This window comes from Lactuca serriola, chromosome 1 (assembly GCF_051521515.1).
Source record: "Lactuca serriola cultivar US96UC23 chromosome 1, Lser_US96UC23_V15, whole genome shotgun sequence".
In the NCBI taxonomy this organism is placed as follows: domain Eukaryota; kingdom Viridiplantae; phylum Streptophyta; class Magnoliopsida; order Asterales; family Asteraceae; genus Lactuca; species Lactuca serriola.
Window position 1 is genome coordinate 62,372,453 of NC_136408.1, and position 18,833 is coordinate 62,391,285.

Genomic DNA, 18,833 nt, shown 5'->3' on the forward strand with positions numbered 1-18,833 from the left:
GCTCTCCCTCCAGGAGACTCTGGTTACACTTCCAGGGAGGATTTAATGATAACCCAAAGGGTAATGACGAATGTCACAAGCTAGTATTAAATTACTCACGGTGTTTTCAAAAGTTATCAAACATACTAATCGTTTTGAAACATAATACAGTGACAAACAGTTAAATACAATGGAATTATCTGGCAATATACTCTAAATTAAATAGAGATAAACTAAATCAGACATAGTTTATCTAAAAGTTTTACATGAATCTGTGCTCATTAAATTAGAACTAAAGATCCCAAATTATTCCCATAATAATTTGATTGATTTGATTGTTTCCTTTACTGAAATCCATGTACTGATAATTGATAAAACATCCCTTATGCTCCGCATAATACATAAGGGGTAAAGATATCTAAAAGTTAGCCAAATATTTATAGAAGTACATCAGTTTTAGGTTTTGAAAACATTTATAATTTTTGCTTGTATTCCCCCTGAAAACATTGAAAAACACGAAAAAAGGTGTAGGGGTATGAACTCACCGGGCGAGGAACGTGTCTGCTTGGATCCTAAACGTCAGTTCTGGGTTTACAAATGCACGAGGTTCCTATGGACTATGAAAAGATACACATTTGTATCTAATTAGGACTTGAATCATTTATTAGTTAGGGGCAAACACTTCTAGTTGCGAAAACACTCCATTACAAGTGTTTGGAAGGATTCGGGTGGCATTTAAGGACACCTAAAGCTTGGATATGGAGTTTACTCTTCAAGAGTGAACTCACACAAGAGTTTTCAGCCCTAATGTACCACTCCCCATGAGTTTACGGCCATAAACTCATGGTGGTGTGCTTTATGATGCTAAATGGCCTTATATCACTTGGGAAAATTAGCTAGGATCAAATCTAGGGCCTTGGAATGGATTAACTCACTTATGGACCATTTATTGGAGTTTACAGCAGTAAACATGGAGTTTACGGCCGTAAACTCCCCCATGCTCAATCCTTAATTTATTTGGTGAAGCTAGGACAATCACATGTGATTCCAATAATTTTTACAAGCCTTAGAATGAGTTTAGGACACCATTTAACATGTTTTTATGAGTTTACGGCCCTGGAACTATTTTTTGGGGGAGTTATGGCCGTAAACACCCAAATGGAAGAATTTCACCATGTTAAGGCCCCTGAATTGATTTTGGTTGGTTCTAGAATTTATTCCAAGGCTAAAGGTGTGTTTAAATGGCTTTTAAACACTTGATTTTGAGTTTACTCTCCATGGATGATGAGTTTACGGCCCAAGTATGTTCTTGGGCAGTAAACTCATGTTTACTCCTCAAAAATGATGATTAGGGTGTTCTAAGTCCGAATTGGTAAGCCATAAAATCATATCTAAGTCTCAAAGTTGGTTTGGAGGGGTTTTAAGGCTCAAAAACCCAATTTCTATGAGTTCACGGCCTAGGACTGATCTAGGGCCGTAAACTCATGATAATGGTCCTAATCCCAATGTTTTCAAAACCGGACCGGACATCGAACCGGCCGTCTTACCGGGTCGATGGTTTGATTGGTTCGACCGGTTGAACCGGTCCCAAAAACCGGACGAACCAATATATATATATATATATATATATATATATATATATATATATATATATATAACAATAAGTTCTATGTTCTAATTAGTTATATGTGAACTTTCTTTACAATTTTGTTCAATAACTTAGTTTTCATTTAAATCCACGATAACAAAGCATCATAAAGTGAAAAAAAGAGATGAAATATAACATCGCTAGTCTAAAAATTGAGAGAAAACTAATGATAACAAAAACAATATGCAATAAAAATAAGTAAAAATAAATGGCGTTTGTAAATTTTATTTGAAAAAAATATAAAGATAATAAAAGAAGTAAAAATAAATAAATTAGATAGTATCGAATATGGGAGAAGAATGTTCATATCATTGTAGTATTATGTTTAGGAATTAAGTTGCATACCAATTCATTTTCCCAGCATTTTCCGATATCCCACATCGCCAGAAAAGAAAAGTTGAGAAGCTTTGAGAGTTGTATAAAAGGGGTGGAGTAGTAGCGAGTTTTCAAAATCAAAGCATGGACCTCTCTAATGAAAATGTGGGTCCACAAGAGTTTTTCTCAGTACAAAATTCAGTAGTATATTTTTAATACACCGGTTAAATCCGGTTTGACCAGACCGGTTTTGGCTGGTTTTTGGTTGAACCGCTGGTTTTTTCCGGTTTGATTTAGTGGCGGTTTTTAGGCTTTAAAAAACCGAATCCTTGGCCGGTCCGGTCCGGTTTTCAAAACAGTGCCTAATCCATGATTTAAACTCGAATTTGGAAGCTAGAGGGGTTGTATACCAAGTTAGGGAAGTTACCTTGAAGATTTGAAGCCTTAAATTTGAGTTTTGGACCTAGTTCTTTGGTTTGAGGAGAGAGGTTAGAGGGAGAGTAGTGAGAGAGAGAAAAAGCTTCAAATGGAAGCTTAATCATCTTTAAATAGGGTCTAAGATTTGGACACAGTGGAATTCTACTTGATACCGACGTTAGACGGGGCTTTTGGTCGCACCCGATTAAGTTGCCGTTACCCGATATGGTCGAAACTACAATTTTTCTAATTGATAATTTGGAATATTTTCTTGAGTTATTAACGTGTTTGGATACCAATTAAGTCATAATAGAAGCCTCAAAAATAATGACTTAATTTAAAACTTTAACGGAAACGATTCGAAGAAAAAAAAAGATGAACTTTATGGACGGAAACGGGTTACGGCGATTGAGCAAACTTCGGGTTGTCACAAAAGCTTACCTTAGGTTGGTTTTGTAGATGATTTGAAGGAAGAAAATGGTGATTTTCGAGCCTAGCTCCCTTCTTGAGTGAAGTAGATGAGCTTTTTGGAAGAGTATCTTTCATAGGGACTTCACACACAAAAACTAGGTGTAAACATGATGAAACTAACCTAAAAATGTATAGAAACACCAAGGGATTTTCAAAAATACTTACCAATTTCTATGAACTACTTGATGAAAATCACTCCTTGAAGACCCTTGCTCGAACTTGAGAGAAAGAAATAGAAAACGATGAGAGGATATATTTTAGGTGTGTGTGTGTGTGTGTGTGTGTGAGTCCCTCGGCTGAAACCCTTAAATAGAGAGGGGGTTTTTGCGTTCTAGTTATTTGGTGGTCATTTAAGTGTCATATGTGGAGGTTTGGTGTGTATTTTCATGCATGGTGTGGATATTTGATGGTTAAAGGAAGGTAAAGTAATGAGGTGTCACTCTTAGGTCAACCCTTTTTGTCTTACACCTAAACCAAATTCCCATGGGGTTTTCGGCCTTGAGGTGGCCAAAAACATCAATCCAAGGGTTTTCAGTTTTGTTGCTTTGTATGGAAGGGTTTGCGGTTTAGGGGTCACCCATTAGGGGTTTGCGGTTTAGGGTCACCCATTTAGGATGATTTCAATTTTTGGAGTAATAAAATCACAAGATAAAGGCCTTATAATTCGAGAGATTAAGATCATGCACAATACACGTAGGTATGCAATAACCATTTGATTTTGTTTGATTGCATCAAGATTACATTAGATAAACATTGTAGATACATTCACACAGAAGGTCCCTTGGACTTGGTTTGACCCAAAAAAAAGTTTCTAGTTGTCACATCATCCCCCCATTAAGGGAATTTCGTCTCGCAATTTAGTTCTAGAGTAGGTACTTAAGAACTAGGGAAGAGATTTGGATACTTCTGCTTCATCTGGTCTTCGTGTTCCCAGGTGAACTTGGGTCCTCGTTTGGCACTCCATAGGAACTTTACGATAGGGATGCGACTCTGTTTCGTTTGTTTCACCTCCCTGTCCATTATTTTTATGGGTTCCTTTATGAAATGGAGGTTCTCGTTTATTTCAATCTTGTCAAGCGAGACGACAGGAGTTTCGTCAGATAGGCATTTCTTCAGATTGGAAACATGAAAGACAAGGTGTATGTTGTTGAGTTCAGACGGTAGCTATAGCTTATAAGCCACCGGACGAATCCTAGAAAGGATGTCAAATGGTCCGATGTATCTTGGATTCAATTTCCCCCTCTGTCCAAAGTGTATCATCCCTTTCCAAGGAGAGACCTTTAGCAGCACGCGATCACCGAGTTGAAATTCCAAGGGCTTCCATTGTTTATCTGCGTAGCTCTTTTGTAGGTCTCTAGACGCCTTTAGTCATTCCCTAATCCGAACAATCGTCTCGGTTGTCTCCCTGATAATCTCGAGGTCCGGTGAGAGTGTTGTTGGGTACCTTCCCCTTAGCCAGTTGCATGTCTCCGGCCTCAGCCCAATATAGAGGTGATATGCATTTACGTTCATATAGGGCCTCAAAGGGAGCGACGTTGATGCTTGTGTGACAGCTATTGTTATATGAGAATTCAATCAATAGAAAGTGGGTATCCCACGCCTTATTGAAGTCCATCATGTAGGCTCTTTGCATATCTTCTAATGTCTGGATGGTCCTCTCACTTTTCTTGTCTGTTTGGGGATGGTAAGCAGTACTTATATCGAGTTGAGTTCCAAATGACCTCTGAAGTGATTGCCAAAACCGTGAGGTAAATCTACTATCTCTGTCAGAGATAATAGATATTGGAACGCCATGTAAACTCACAATCTCATATATATATATATATATATATATATATATATATATATATATATATATCCTGGTTGGTTTTACCATCTTATACGTCTCCTTTATTGGCAGGAAATGGGCGGATTTGGTTAATCGGTTGACAATCACCCAAATGACGTCTAGTCCGTCTGCCGTCTTGGGCAAGTTGGTTATGCACTCCATTTTTATCCGTTCCCACTTCCACTTGGGTATGTCTGGTTGTTTTAGTAGATCCAAGGGCTTCTGTTACTCTACCTTGACTCTGGCACAAATCAGGAACTTACTCACGTAGGTAGCAATTTCGGCTATCATATTCGGCCACCAATAATGTTGCTTGAGATCCAGGTACATTTTGTTGGAACCTGGATGGATGGAGTACCTTGTTGTGTGGGCTTCATTCATCACCATGTCTCTGTATCCACCGAATTTTGGTGTCCGGATTCGGTCCATAAGGTAGTAGGCTCCGTCGTCATTGACTGTAAGGTTCTTGTCCATCCCTCACAAGGCTTCGTTGGTGATATTTTCTTTTTTCAAGGCTTCCAGTTGAGCCTGCTTGATTTTCGAAGAGAAGTGGGAATGAATGGTGATTGTTAGTGTTCTTACTTGGCATCCCGAGTATTCTTTCTGGCTCAGGGAATTGGCTACCACGTTGGCTTTGCCCGTATGATATCGGATCTTGCACTCGTAGTCGTTTAGTAGCTCTACCCATCGCCGCTACCTCATGTTGAGCTTTTTCTAGTTTAAAATGTGATGGAGGCTTTTGTGATCTATGAAGATAGTGCATTTTGTACCGTAGAGGTAGTGCCTCCAAATTTTTTGAGCGAACACTACTACTCCCAGCTCAAGATCATGTTTGGTATAGTTCCCCCTCGTGGGCCTTCAGTTGTCTTGACACATAGGCTATAAATCCCCTCGATGCATGAGTATAGAACCTAATCCTTGGTTGGATGTGTCAGAAATGACCACAAAGTTTTCTGCCCCTTCTGGGAGAGACAAGACCGGAGTGCTGCATAGAACTTGTTTTAAGGTTTGGAAGGAAACCTCTTGTTTCCCCTCATAGAAGAAGGTTACGCCTATTTGAGTTAAGGCGTTGAGGGGATTGGCGATCTTGGTGAAATTATGTATGAACCTCTGGTAGTAACCAGCGAGGCCTAAGAATTTCCTGATCTCCATTGGGGTTCTTGGGGTTGCACATCCTTCGATTTCTTTGATTTTGGAAGGGTCCATATGTATCCCTTCTTCACTGACTACATGACCTAAGAATTCCACCCTTCGGATCCAGAACTCGCATTTGGTGAATTTCACATACAGCTTTTCCGCCCTCAATGTTTCTAGAATTTGTCGTAGATGTTGACTGCGTTCCTCTTTACTTCGTGAATAGACTAGTATATCATCAATAAATACTATCAGGAAGTTCTCAAGATAGGGTCGACAAACTCGGTTCATCAGGTCCATAAATGTCGCGGGCGCATTTGTTAGACCAAAGGGCATTACAATGAATTCATAATGACTGTAGCAAGTTTGGAAGGCGGTATTGGGAATATCTTCTTCTTGGACTCGTAGTTCGTGATACCCGAACCTTAAATCTATCTTTGAAAAGTAACTTGCTCTTTGTAGCTGGTCGAATAGACTATCGATCTGGGGGAGAGGGTATCAGTTTTTTACGGTAAGCTTGTTTAGTTCTCGGCAATCGATGCACACGTCAAACGACCCATCCTTCTTATTTACGAATAAGACCGGAGCTCCCTAGGGTGAGAAACTTTGTCTTATGAATCCCTTGTCCAGTAACTCACTCAATTGACTGGAGAGTTCTTGCATCTCAACAGAAGCTAATCTGTATGGCAGCCTTGCGACTAGTGTTGATCAGGGTATCAAGTCGATTCTAAATTTGACTTGTCGTTCATGGGGTACTCCTGGGAGATCTTCAGGAAACACATCAGGGAAATTACATACCTCCAGGATGTCTATAATTTTCTTCTCTCCTTTCTTTTTGTCGACCTCATGGGCTAACAAGACATGGTTCTTCTTGTGTAAAAACTTATTTGCCTTGATATATGAGATGATGAGAAGGTTGGTACCGGGTTTGTCACCGTATATGACCAAGGTTTCATTGCTTGGTAGGTGAAGGTGAAGGGCCTTCTCGTAACACATAATGTCAGAACGATGAGGACATAGCCAGTCCATGCCGATAATCACATCAAAACTCCTTATGGTAACCGACATTAAGTCGATTTGATAGGAGTAGTTATTCAAAGTTAATGGGCAACCTATGAATACATTGTTTGTTGTCTAGGTTTTTCCGTTTGCTAATTCCACAATAGATGTTTTGTTTAGTGTTTGAGGGTTCTGTTTGAGTAGATGTTTAAACTTATGACTCACAAAAGCCTCTCTCTGCCCTACTATCAAATAGTATGCAAGAATAAATGTTATTAAGGAGAAACGTACCAGGACCACTGCATGATCTTTTATAGTCTCCTCAAGTCCTATTGCTCACACTGTTCCCTTTTCCCTAGTGTTTCGGTTGTTGGTCTTTGGGCAGTTCCTTTTGTAGTGGCCCGTTTCCCCACTACCATAACACGCTTGGCTCACCCCAACATTAGTGTGTTGGGTGGCCTGTTGTGTTGGTGCCTTGAAGTATCGGGCAGTGTGCCCTTTCTACTTGCAGGTTGTACATTGCATCTCCTGACAGGATCTGTGGTGATGAAAGAGGTGCTTGTCATACTTTGGGAGATTATCGACATGCTGCTTAGTGGGTGCTGATGTGGCAGGGGTGGTAGCGGCATGAACTGCCCCAATCTGTTGCTTTTTAGAGGGTTCCTGAGTTGGTGACCCATCTTTTTGTTTCCAAACATTCTCTTTTTACCACAATCTGTTTCCACCTTCTTGTCGAACCCCATGATCAATGAGCCTTTGGGCAAGGCGTTTGGCACTGTCAAAGGTTGCTGGGTTGGCAACAATTACATTCCCTTAAATTTGGGGAGATAATCCCCAGATGAAATGTTCTACCTTTTTGCTCTCCGAAGTGATCATTCTGGGGCACATGATTGCTAGGTCGCTGGATCGGGCAGTGTATGCTTTAATGTCATAGCCATTCATAGTTTGATTCCATAACTCCTGTTCGAGGTTTTGTACTTCACACCTTGGGCAATATTCTTCAAGTATCAAAGTTTTGAGATCCTCCCAAGTCATCGAATTCGCCACCGGGAGGGTTAGAGCCTTGACATGGCCATTCCACCATGAAAGGGTTGTATCAGAAAATGTACAAGATGTGAATTTTAGTTTTCTCTCCTCGTGGTAGGCACATATTTCAAACACTGAATCCGTCTTCTCAAACCACCATGTTAGAGTAATAACACCCCCGCTTCCATTGAAGGGTTTGGGCTAGCAATTCATAAAGTGCTTATAACTGCATTCCCTCAGATGCTCTTGATTGTCCCCTGGTTAGAGCTGTCTGTACCATTCCCGCTTCCATTTCCATTGTCGCTGTTGTTGCTTATTGGCACCATAGCAGCAGTCACTGCGGCTGTTACTGCCACTTGGAACATAGCCGAATCCATTTGTGGTGGAGGCGGCAGTGGTGGTGGTGCTGTTGTATTGTTCTTGCACCTATTGCATCTCCGGGGCGGCATTTTATGTGATAAAGTGAAATGCCGATGAGTTTTGATAAGATTATGGTTCGGTCATTGTTGTAATAGAACTTATTTGTTACTAGTTGTTACGATGACTTGCTTGTACTCATAAATGAAACTATATTATACCATATAGTACTGAAAAGAGAAAAATAGCGAATAAAAACATCCATAAATAAAAACACATAGTTGTTTCATTAATGATAGACTATTAGTACAAGTGGTGAGTATGATGAGTCCTACTCTCGAAGAGTAGTCAACTGTGGTCCCTGGGATGAAGTAGAGGCGCCTTGCAGCTCCGTCAACCGACGCTCGGCTGTGATCACTCTCTCCTTGAAAGCCGCATGTCTCTGCTGATATTCCTTTACCTCCGCTCGGGCGGTGGTAAGGTCCTGGATGAGTCGGTCCATGGGATAGTAATCCCTTTTAAGGTCTCGATTACACGCGTCTGTGACCTCTGCTGCAACTCCCAACTCTAGTACGCGGTTTTCCATTACCCTTGTCTAGTAACTAATGTCTGAGATCCGCTGGATCATGACGTGAGGGGACCTGTCGGCTGGTCCCCCGTGGCGGAGGTTATAAAAACCTCGCTCCATACCAAAGGGTGGGCGCTGCCTCTGATGTTGACTCTATCTCTGAAGGTCCTCTACCCAGCGGGGCGTAGGCCCGTTGTAACCTAAACGGTGTGCAAACACTCGAGCTACGTAGGGAGGATTGATGACTTTTGATTCTGCATCCGAATCATCCTCCTCCTCTTCCTCCTCTATCTCTTCCTCCAACTCTTCCTCTGGCTCCTTTTCCAAAATCTACTTGGGATCCTCCTATGGATCCTCCTATGGATCCTCCTCAATCCATCCTCCATTCCCCTAGTTGGGGAAGTAGGGATCTCTCGGGACATGGAAACCTACCATCGTGTCTGTACAAGAATATAAGTATGAGAAGTACATGAAAAGTTTATAATGTGCTAAAATACCCCTATAGTATTTTAATTCATTTATGTTTGGTTATCAGATCTTAGTGGTATAAGTTTTAGACTCGTTTTCCACCTCTGCCACTCCTAATCACATGTTGGTCATATCTTATATAAATATAGTTGATCAGGCTATATTTACCCCCAAATATGATTATATAACTGTCTATGTTTAGTCGCGATGTCCAACTCATCCAAAAAAAAACTTTTTCTTTGTTTCTTTTTATGACACTATTCCAAATGTGCATGCATATACATATGTACCCTTTTATAAATTACTTATATTTTTAAAGTATACTTTTTAGTCAGAGTGTTTTAGTCCCATTGTATTTATAGTTGTATATCTTGTATGGTTAGATATACTAGTTCACTTAAACAATGCTCTGATACCAATCTATCACACCCCCAAACCAGGATGGCAGAAGTGTCCGGGGCGGATGACGCCATTGTATAGTATGATAACAGTCGAATATAATTGAAACATAGCGACCCAAACAACATACACTGAGAATACAAATTTCAACATTTACATAATGTGTTTGTTCAAAAATTACACAATATATGATTGAGAAATAAAACCTCTAGGATGCAGAAACTCCTATACTCAACATGTTTAGGATACCTGTTTACTAGTTCCCTGAGAATACATTTTTTTTTAAATGTTAACAATGAATGTTAGTGAGTTCATAAGCATTTTTGTATGAAAAAGGTTTGTAAATGCTTGTTGAAAATTGTCTAGTATGCTTACAAAAAATCTTATATTTTCTATAAAATGAGCTGTAATTCTTATAATCAAGAGTAAAATGTATATATGTCCATTATATCTTTCTCTTGTAAGTATGAAAATGTATGTTTCTAGAAAACCCAATATTTTCTGATGTATGAAAATTGTAGTCTTAAACCCTAAGACCAGAAGTGTAGCAACAGTGTATTGAAAAGTAGTATGTAGTTTTAGGTTTATAAAACTAGTGAAACGTTAGCTTCCAACCAAGATAGTATTATTAATCCCGAAGTGAGTTCTAATAAGCATGCTTGATATGACTGCTATGTCTATACGACATTCTTCAGGCGTCAGAATTGGTATATATTTGTCACCCTAGACTGGCCCGTCTAGTTATTACTAACAGCTTAGGTGTGGGGTTGTCATTCACTTATAGATCTATACACAACTATCTCGCTCTCCCTCCAGGAGATTCTGGTTATAATGCATGACTTAAAATGTATGACACTCCATTATTTTCTCCTTGTAAAGTCAACCCTAGTCAACTAAAGTAAAACTTGGGTCAACTATAGTCTTCATTATTGTTTTGGGTTTTTATTAAGGTTAAAATAATAACCTTTGCTTGTTAAAAATCCTTAAAATGATTGTGTTTGAAATTAGAAGAGAAATATTTAAAAATCGAGAACTTTCGCACCCTTCTTCACTTCTTTCTCTTCGATCTGTAAATCCGCTGACCGCAAACGAGAGCCGTGAACGTGTGAGCTGGGATCAGGCGAGCCGTGAACCCCGAACCGCGAACCGAAGCCGCAAAACACTAACCGCCTTCGGCCGTGAACCCATCGGGCCGAGAACCCTCACATTCATAAGCATTTCAATCAATTTTTCTTCACTTTTTACACATTCAAACACCATTCCAAGTCTTTTTCTATCAAGTATCATCAGCGAAGAACACAAAGAAGAACCTCTCTCCTCAAGAACATGCTATATTCATCCCTTGTCATCTTATTCAAGTGTTAAATCACTAATTCTTCATAAGATCTAACAGGTATCACTTCTTGATCGTGTTCTCGTTTCAAGAACATCATTCAATCCTCTTATACTAGGCTAAAAATCATTTGATTTCACTAGTCTTGACAAAGAACACACAAAGAACACGAAGAACAACCACCAGAAAACCTTTGAATCTTCTTAGAAATTGGTCTAGGATCATCAAGTGTTCTTCAATCATTCAAGAACATAGGGTCGTGAACCCTTCAAGCTAAGGTCGTGAACTCTTCATCTCCTAGCCGTGAACACCTATCAGATTCCAAATTAGCTTCTATCACTCGAATTTGTAAGATATTCTTACAAATTAGTGCAGTTTCCAATCGTTCCTATGATTATATTAACAAATTGGATGCATATATGCTATATAAATTACTATAAAGGACTTGTTTTACTACGAGATTTCACTTATGGAACTAAACATCCTTGTTTGGATGTGGGTTTAGAGTATCAATTATTTGTCAGAATGTCATTTAAATTTTAGTTATATATATTTCTGTATGTATATAAATATAAAAGTTATTTCTTTCAGTTTTAATACCCTTGTAACATGTAAAGCAAGGTGTTGCATTCCTGAACAATTAGTATCATTACATAAAGTACATATAAATTATAATAGGTATAATTTATGATTCAAGAACACTAACTCACAAGTCAAGCATATTAGAGTACACTATTTTACAAGAACATGGGTTTACATTGTTGTACAAAAACAACAGTTTGATTCAAAATTAAACAAGGGTACACTACTACTACATTTCGAGTATACTAAACGAGGAGCATACTATCAATCATTTATTTCAGAACGATTGGGTTCTCATTATACACATAATGTTTATATGCTTTTTTATGAGACAATATGTTCAGGTTGTTTATTCATTTAAACAACATAGTTAAATTCCTGATATTATAACCAGAATCTCCAGTCGGGGATCGAAACAAGTGTGTATAGATCTATATTGGGATTGACAACCCCGCACTCGGGATGCTAGCTATAGTCGGGCATACACGCCTATGAGTGACAATTGTTATCAACAGTTTAAACGCCTTCAAAGCGTTTGTTTTTGGACATCTAGTCATAGTATGGTTATAATAACTCATTAAAAAGATATTAACAATACGTTAGTGTATAATTAACTAAACATGAGTACATTTTCAAAGTACTAGTTTACAGAGATATAGTTTACAGTATTACATTACAGTTTACAACAGCAGCTGGTGGAGCAAGGCACATTCACTTTTACAGGTTTTACAAAATAATACAAACATAGAACAATGGTTTACAAATAGAACAATTTTATGAGATTAAAACTACTTTTCCTATACAACCAAAAATATAGGATTTTCTGGATCTGTTTACATATTCAAAGAACAAAAAACATACTACCAGACATAAATACTTATGCACTCACTCAACTTTATGTTGACACTCTATTTTCAAATTACTTGTATTCTCAGGGAATCAATAAGTAGGTACTCCCCGAGCTTTTGAGAAGATGGAGTTGTTTTGAGTCATATTTTCTGTCTTTTGCTATAACTATTTTGGTGTCAATATACAACATTTGAATACATGTAAATACTTATACTTTTTAAATTCAATGGTTGTTTGTACTTTAATTAATATGATGTATGTGTTGTGATACCACAAATGAAGTCCTCCACCTATGGATGTTTCCACCATCTAGTTTGGGGGTGTGACAGATTGGTATCAGAGCATTGTTTATAGTGAACTCAGTATATTAATCCATAAAAGATCTACAAACTATAAATACATTGGGGCTGAAAGCTCTGACTACAAGTAAACTTTTAAAATTTAAATATTTTTACAAGAAGTATACTAACACTCATAAATACAAGAACACTATCACAGTCATAACAACTCAAAAGTATTTGGATGTTGGAAATTGCAGTCAAACATGGGCAGTTATGTAATCATATCTGGGATTAATATAGCCTGATCAACTATATTGGTTTGAGATATGACCAACATGTGTTTGGGAGTCATGGTAATGTTGCGACAAGTCTTAAACTTACCGACTACACATATACAGAAGAACTCTAGAATAGAACATAAAGTTAAAATACTATAGGAGTATTTTAGGCACTATATACTAAAAACAAACGTGTGTAAACAAAAGAATCATTCTAGTAAAGCTATAAATATTAAGAATATATTAAATTTATATATAATTAAAGTTTTATAGACTTAGAATATGTGATGTAGCTTTACTTCCTGTTCCTTGTTTAGTTGTGGACTTAGAGCAGGGTCATATAATCGAAGGTCTATTTTTCCCAAGTTATATATAATTAGTATATACTTTGTAGTTTTAACAGTACCCAGTTCAATTCATGTCATAGAAAATACATTATCAATTAACTGTAAGTTTCTTGTATTCCTATTCTCGCTTCGATAACAATGGCTGGATTCCATCTACCCGGAGACCCCTACTTTCCCAATCAGGGAAATGCAGGATGGCTCGATGCAGAGCCAATAGAGAATCATGAAATCCCCCTAGATGATGATTTTGCAGAAGATTCTTCTGAATATGGCAGTTCTAGATCAGAAGCGTACAATCCACCAACAGTAGCTCAGAATCCTAATCCACGAAAAAACTTCCAAGGTCTGACACCTCTATGGGTGATAAACTTAGACAAATGGAGTAACAAATAGGGTCAGAACGTCCTTACCTAGGAGACTGAAACTTTTATAATTTAGATGCAGGAGGCTCAGCAGATAGAGCCCTCCTAGTGTTAGTTCGTCGTGTGTCGCGTAACGAGGAAAAAGGAAGAGCTGCTATCGACCAAGTCATGCAGGTTGATGCTGCTACGAGAGTCAACAATGTTCACATTCGCTAACTAGAAGACAGTCATTATGCGACAAGGAATCATACTAATTACTTAATGAGAGAACTGACGACATCAGAAGCCAAAATCAGAGAACTCTGAGAACGACAAGTAACACAAGATAGGCGTATGTATGAGACAGAACGCCAGTTAGCTTAATCCAGGGCTGGATCTAGTAGGTAGTAGATGATACTCTACTCGTTCACTACTTACTCTATTGGTCATAGTCTAAGTCTACAGATATGTTCTAGCGTTATTTTTCATGTTTTTTAGTACGACTGTGAAAATTTCATTTTCGGTAGGTCGGTTTGAGGTCGATGTTTTCCCTGTATTGTTGTCACACCCCAAAACGAAGAATGGGGGAAACGTTTTGGGGAGGAGGACGTCATGTAATGTATCATCACAATGCAAAGTATTAAACAATTAAGAAACAACATCATCCATTGCGATAATAGTAGAGTTTTAATACATGTGTGTTCTTTGTAAGGTAATAGACACCAAAAATGAATGATAAAATAAAAGACAAGTCTTGTCTGTACTCCATCTTTAGAAAACCTGTCACCAATACCTGTCTACTGAGGACCAGAGAATACAAGTTATTTTGAAAGCGTAGATCAGCATTTAAGCTGGTGAATTCATAAGTATTTTAGTGTCTTTGATTTGTAAAACTATAAAGAAAAGACTTGTAGATGATTGATGAAAACTTCGTATAAGTAAGAAAACCCTAGAAAATCCCATATTTCCTACTAGTATAAAATGTAGTCTTCTACCAAGACCTGACAGTTTTGGAGGTTTACAACTATTATTATCAAAATATAGTCTACCTCATCGTTTATGTGAATGTATCACAAGATAAAAGTAAAAGGGAAAATTATACAATCATTGAAATCGTATCCTTTTGTAATAGGATAAACAAAGCGTGGCATCTCACCGAACCGAACAACCGTAGACATCCGTCGATGTGTAGTTTCCCATTGTAGCTAACAGCCGGGTGTAGAATGGTAAGTCCCGTATAGTATGTAGAAGTATCTCTTCATATAGTATGTAATAGTATCTCTTCATATAGTTTGTATTAGAATCCGTTCATGTAGTATGTAATACTATCTCTTCATATAGTATGTAGTATATTGGTATAGACTCATGAATGAACTGACTCTTGTATGTTCCCTTTGTACTGGGAATAACAAGTACATCTCCTAAACTATACCTATTATAGTTTACTAGTAATGTAGTTTGAAAAGTCCATGTGTGTTTATACACTTTTGCTACACAAAAGTGTTGGAGCCGAAGTCACAACTATCTTATCAATACATACATACACACACACACACACACACACACACACACACATATATATATATATATATATATATATATATATATATACTTACTACATAAGTGTATAGATAGGGTTTTTAACAACACATAAGTTGAAAAGAGGTTTCGTAATACATTTAAAGGGTTTAAAATAATAAATAATCATGACTTGATGTCAGTATATAAAACGATTTAAAAGTAGTTTGTTTGATAAGACAGTTTGAAAGTATGGCAATTCCATAGGTTTGCTAGTTATAAATCACATGTGATTGGTATAATAAGTATGATATTCAACTTGTATTCCCCTCCCCCCCATAAAAGAATTTAAAAGCATGTACAAGCATTTAAAAGGTTGGTTAATGGGGTATGAACTCACCTGATGTGAGTGTTGTGAATGTAAGTTAGGGACTAGGAAACACTTGTACTGAAGTGTTAAACCACATAGGGTTGCACACAAGGGGGTGTGGGGCCTCACTTGGGAGTTTATGGTCCATATGGTATGAACAATGTGAGTTTACGGCCCAAAGACCATTTCTTCATGAGTTTACGGCCATAAAATCCTGGTACTAAGCATCAAGTTGTGATTTAAGGTCCTATAAGTCAATGTGAAGTGTTCTACGCTAAATTCTAAGCCCTAAGAAGGAAAGGTGGCACCAATGCACCACTAACTAGTGTTCAAGGCCTAGGAACCACTTACTCATGAGTTTACGGCCATAAACTCATGGTATCTTTTACCAAATAAAAGGTTAAGGTCCCTAGCTTAGGATAGAAGTGTTCTAGACTTGATCCTAAGGCTTGAGAAGTGATTAGGGCTTGTGACAACCCGAAAATTTCTAGCTTGCATTCTTCATTTCTTATAAATAATAGACTTGTTTTTACTATCTTGTAGTACCATTTAGGGTCTATTGGAGCGTTCTAAACGTGTTATAATCAAGGTTGGAGTGTGCAAAGGGGTTAACTCAAAGTGTAGGAATCAAAAAGAGGCCAAACACTCCAACACATGGAGTGTGCGGCCACACACATGTGTTTGCGGCCTCACACCCTTCCCAACCGCACACTCCACCTATATATATACCACACTTAGTCATTTTTGAACACTTCTTTCACTTCTTCAAGCATAGAACTCGAAATCCTCTCAAGTATCATTCAAATCTCTTTGAAGATCTTCATAAAAGGTACCAAGAACACCAAGAACACCATCTGGCCGCACACATGGTAGCACATACCATCTGGCAGCACACCTGGCCGCACACAGGGCCGCACACATGTGCTGGCAGCACACAAGGCCGCACACCTGGCCGCACACACACATAGTGTGTATTTTGGCCATACACTCCATTGTAAAGCCTTATACCCCCTTCATACAATCATATATGGCTATAACACTTCAATATAAGTGTTTACTAGTCCCTAAGGTGGTCCCAATTCATTAATTAGTTGTTCATAACACTAATTATATTCATATATGTGTCAATATATGCTAAATAGGATTCGCGTGTGTACTCAAGTCACCACTTGATACTTAGCAACTGATCCAACATTTCGTCAGAACCACTCACTACAGGTTAGTTTATACCCCTTTAATTAACCTTTGAAATACTTTTAAATGTTTTAAATACTTTTATGGGGGGGGGGGGGGGATACAAGTCTAATACTTATAGTTATTACATCAATCACATGTGATTAATAACTAGAAAACCAATGGTTTTATCAATGTTCAAACTGTTTTACTTCAAAATGTTTTGCAAACCCTTTTACTTATCAAATGCTTTTATTAAACTTTGTTTTACTTGTTATAAATTGCATGCCCATATATGTATAGATATATAAGTAATGTTTAAAGGGCTTAGGAAGGCCATCCACCCTACTTCCTTTTTCTCGATTTGGATGTGGTCTGGTGGGATTTTGGGTAACCATCCGAAGGTCGTTTCAATATTAATTATATATAAAATATACATATATAGACATAAAAGTACTTCCATATTCATGCGTACCAGTTACATCATTAGTAAGTTACCATCGGGGTAACACAGGATTTCACTTATACTATTGCTAGATCAATGAGTCAGTTCATTCATGAGTCAATACTTATTACTATGAGAACATATACATTACATTACTATGAGTACATATACAACTATACTAGAAAGAAAACATATACAACTGTACTAGGACGAGAACATATACAACAATACTAGAACAAGTAACATTACATTACATATACATGAATACGTTAACAATTGTGATCCACTGTATGGGAGCATGCCTTAATTGTCATGACCCGATTTGTAGCCAGAGTCTCTTGGAGGGAGAGCGTGAGTTTGCATATAGATCTATACTGGATTGACTATCCTACACCTTGCTGCTAGCTACAGCCGGACCGGCAGGTCTGCGGGTGCCAAACGTCATACCTTATTTTTTCGACTATACGTTGTCGTTATTACCAGTCCATAGTATGGTGCAATTTATCACATAATACCTTAATATAAATCCGGTTTAAGGTAGATAGTACAACAATAGTTATTATAATACCATACTACAAGTACTACAGTAATTTATCCTTTATATACATTTAGTGACTATTTCACTTAAATAATAATGTATAAACTATATTTTGATAATGATAGTTATACTTGGGAAATTACCCACTGTCACGATTAACAAACATACAAAACAGTTACGCCTTAGGAGAAGGCTACTTTTAATAGAAAATATAGGTTTTTCTGAGAGATTCAAACTTTTACAAACACTTACAAACATTTACATACGTTTTACAAACTTACAATGGAGACATGTTCAAACGTTTTGATAACAAACACCGACATTGAAATACTTATGAACTCACCAGCTTAATGCTGATAAACTCTTTCAAAATAACTTGTATTCTCAGGTCATCAGTAGACAGGTACCGAGACCAGCTTTTGAGAAGATGGAGCGCATTCAGGACTCATCTCTTTATTTTGACTTACATTATTTTTGGTGTCTATAACTGCATAGAACACACTTGTATTAAAATTATATATTTAATGCAATGGATGATGTTGTTTGCTTGTTTACTTTTACTGTGTTGTGATACTTTACATGACATCGTCCGCCCCAGAACATTTCCGCTGTTCTTGGTTTTGGGGTGTGACAGATTGGTATCAGAGCATTGTTTATAGTGAATTAAGTATATCAACCCATAAAAGATATACTAACTATAAATACATAAGGGATTAAAAATACTCTGACCAAGAGTTTATACTTTAAATAATAAAATATTTAAGTAAGTATACGTGACTGCATTCATACTAAAATCAGTGTCACTAGGACAGTACAAAAGAATTATGATTGTTGGGCAACACAAGTGGGCTTAGTGACATATGGTCAAAACTGGGAAGATATAGCCTGATCACCTATATTTTCCGAGGGTTGACTAGCATGTGCCTAAGTTTAATTGTGTGGTTGCAACAATGCTAAAATCTTACCAACCCTACCATAATGAGAACAATAGAACATAACATTAAATTTAAAATACTATAGGAGTATTTGGTGTTACTATAAGTACGTTATACTTGAGAACTAAAACAGGATCTTCATTACTAAGTTGATAGTTGCTAAGTGGATACACTAAGACTATTTGTAATTAGGATGTTATAGACTTAGAATCTATGAAAATTTTGCCTTACCCC